Source organism: Cebus imitator, unplaced genomic scaffold, assembly GCF_001604975.1.
Source record: "Cebus imitator isolate Cc_AM_T3 unplaced genomic scaffold, Cebus_imitator-1.0 Scaffold17, whole genome shotgun sequence".
In the NCBI taxonomy this organism is placed as follows: domain Eukaryota; kingdom Metazoa; phylum Chordata; class Mammalia; order Primates; family Cebidae; genus Cebus; species Cebus imitator.
This window is the reverse complement of record NW_016107332.1, coordinates 5886827-5889952: the sequence shown is the minus strand read 5'-3', so window position 1 is coordinate 5889952 and position 3126 is coordinate 5886827.

The following is a 3126-nucleotide window of genomic DNA, read 5'->3' as shown; positions in this document are numbered from 1 at the left end:
TTTTTTTTTTGAGACGGAGTTTCACTCATGTTACCCGGGCTGGGTGCATGGCCCGATCTCGGCTCACCGCAACCTCCGCCTCCTGGGTTCAGGCAATTATCCTGCCTCAGCCTCCTGAGTAGCTGGGATTACAGGCACGCACCACCATGCCCAGCCAACTTTTTGTATTTTTAGTAGAGACGGGGTTTCGCCGTGCTGACCAGGATGGTCTCGATCTCTTGACCTCGTGATCCACCCACCTCGGCCTCCCAAAATGCTGGGATTACAGGCTTGAGCCACCGCGCCCAGCGCCACTTCTAAGAATATAGGAGGATGCTTAAGTCATACAGCAGTGACAGAGCTGTCAGGGTCTACCGCCACCTGCTGGCAGCTTCCAGCGAGTTCTACAGGAGGATGCTTTTGAGCTAGCACGGTAACAAGAGCTGATAAAGTTCACAGTCACCAAGGTGCGATTATCTGGTGGGGTTTTGAGCCCTCGGATGCCCGAGAGATTGCTGGTCTGAGGGCAGCCTTCCACAAGAACTGGTTGCAAGGTCCTACAACTCCTTTATCGGGGGAGTCGCTCTTGCCCCAAGCCTGCCATACAGCAGGTATCCTTATGATACTGAATGCTGCCATGTGGGCCATGGATTCTTGCCCTGGTATAACTGTTTTTCCCTTAAATCATGCTCTGCATTGTGTCTGCTGTGGACATTTCTCCGACTATAAGCTTCTTATTCTTTAATTGATGCTCTGTACTGTGTCTACCCTAGGCATTCCTCCGATTATGAACTAAGATATAGTTATATGTATGTGTATATATATATATATATATATATGGAAATAACCGAGTAGTAAGATATTCTTTAGGCACTCATTTTATGAACTAATATATGATTATATGTAGAGGATTATATAAAGGGAAATAACTGAGTAGTAACACTGTAAGCTGAGATACTCTTCAGGCACTAATTGTGCCAGGATTCTGCTTAGCTCTCCTTCCTCAGTGCCTATATGGGGGATTACCCACATAGCATTAGAATTGTTTTTATTACAAAGTCAGCATCTCTGCCGGAGCTGCACAACCCCAAGCTGGGGTTGTTAGAGGAAAACTGCCATATTTCACAGAACCTGAGGAAAGAATGCAGCAGACCTCAGGCAGAATTCAAACACCTCCGGCTCTGCCCCTCAATGTGTATGGGCTCCATGGCCACCTGTAGCTCCCAAGTTTTACATGTTATTGATCCCCCAAAGTGACCTGATCTCCTGATTTCAGTTCCAGGGAAGGGTCAGCTTGGGTCAGGTGCCTACCCCTTCACCAATCAACTTGTCTCAGTTAACGAAGTCACATTATATAATGGCTGCTCTGATCAGTGACCATGTGGATAGATACAGCATTATCTCAAAAAAAAAAAAAAAAAAAAAAAGTCACAGAAGGGTGGTGGTGGGGGCAAACCAAAGTATTGGTGTTTGATACAAGGTACTGCAGCTAAGATGTGAAAGCTTCCATACACACCTTAAGGACTTCTTTGTTCCTGGAAAGTGATTTTTCTGGGGCTGTTTAGGTAGAAAGGTGTATTAATGGTGCCAGTGTTAGAATCACTGGCAGTCTCTTCTTGAACCTGTAACTCCAATGGTTAAATCTCATACACCATATGGTTACATAATTATTTTCTAGAGAATTCTATTACTACTATCTAATTCAGTAACTGACTTAAAAGTAAGAAGCATTCCTTTTAGACTCTAATGTGAGTGGTGGTATTTGTTTCAATGGAGGTGGGATGAGGTATGTGTTCACTTAAGCTTTACATTAAAAAAATTTATATGTGTAAATAAATATATATGCCTTGTAGAAAAATTAGCCATAATCTTACTACCAGAAGATAACTGCTGATAACCTTTTATGTGTGTATATTTGGTGGCCGCTTCCATGTTATCTCCTGGCTCTTTTTACTTTTCCAGTTCTCTAACACTTGTTTAATTAATTCCTTATATTATTATGTTAACAGGTGTTGTTATTATTTCACTAAGTGGACCATGATTGAAACCATCAGAGTTTCCATTTCAGGTGGTGACCAAGATGAGAACTAGGAAAAGTGTGGGTGGAATTTAATGGGCTTCTAGTTGGTATGAGTTGTTCTCAGATCCAACCACTTACTACTATACTGTTCAACATACATGAAAATACTTATTTGTCCTTTACATCTTAAGCAATGAATTTAGGGCTGGGAGCACTGGTGAAGAAAGTGGGAAGGAAGTAGTTTCAGCTCTTTTGCTGGTTTCATAATTTTGTTACTGATGGAAGGGTCCCAAGGGACTAGAGATGAACTAGGTTGGCCCTGCTCAGTGGCATCAGTAAAATAACTGCTTGAAAGCCAAAATCAAGACAGCGACTTTTTTTAGACTAGTCAAATGCAGTAGCCAGAAGGCAGGAAAGAGTAGAACAAGAAGTTAGATCTATAACTGATGATGAACAATCAACTGAGATAGCAGTGACATTTTAAAACAGAAAACATCTGAGGTTACACAGTCACAATAAGGTGTCACAATGAAATTTCACGTTAGTTCAGAGTGCCTTTTTATAATAATATCACTTTTGGTGTCTTGAAAATTTTTTAATCCTCCAAAGTTAGTTTAGACACCTTCTTTTTAACAGCTAAGCAAAAGAATCCCCTGAAGCCTCCAAAGCTCTCAAAACAATACTGACCTAATTTCTACAGAGAAGTATTATACAGTGTTGAGTGTGGGTGCTGAGTCATACTGCTTGGGTTTATCTACCATTCCTGTAATTAGACATAACTCAGATTCCTCTTTTGAGAAACAAGAATTAAATAGGGCTTCTTCATAGGGTCTCTGTGAAGATCAACTGAGATAAAGCATGTAGTCTCCTTTCCACAGCATTACACACAGTACATGTTCCTCTGAGTTGCATGGAGTCCAGTTAGGTCCTTATTATTTTTTTGAGAAAGGGTCTTGTTCTTGTTGCCCAGGCTGGAGTGCAGCGGCACAATCTTGGCTCACTGCAACCTCTGCCTCCTGGGTTCAAACCATTCTCCTGCCTCAGACTCCCTAGTAGCTGAGATTACAGGCGCCTGCCCCCACACCCAGCTAATTTTTGTATTTTTAGTAGAGATGGGGTTTCGCCAT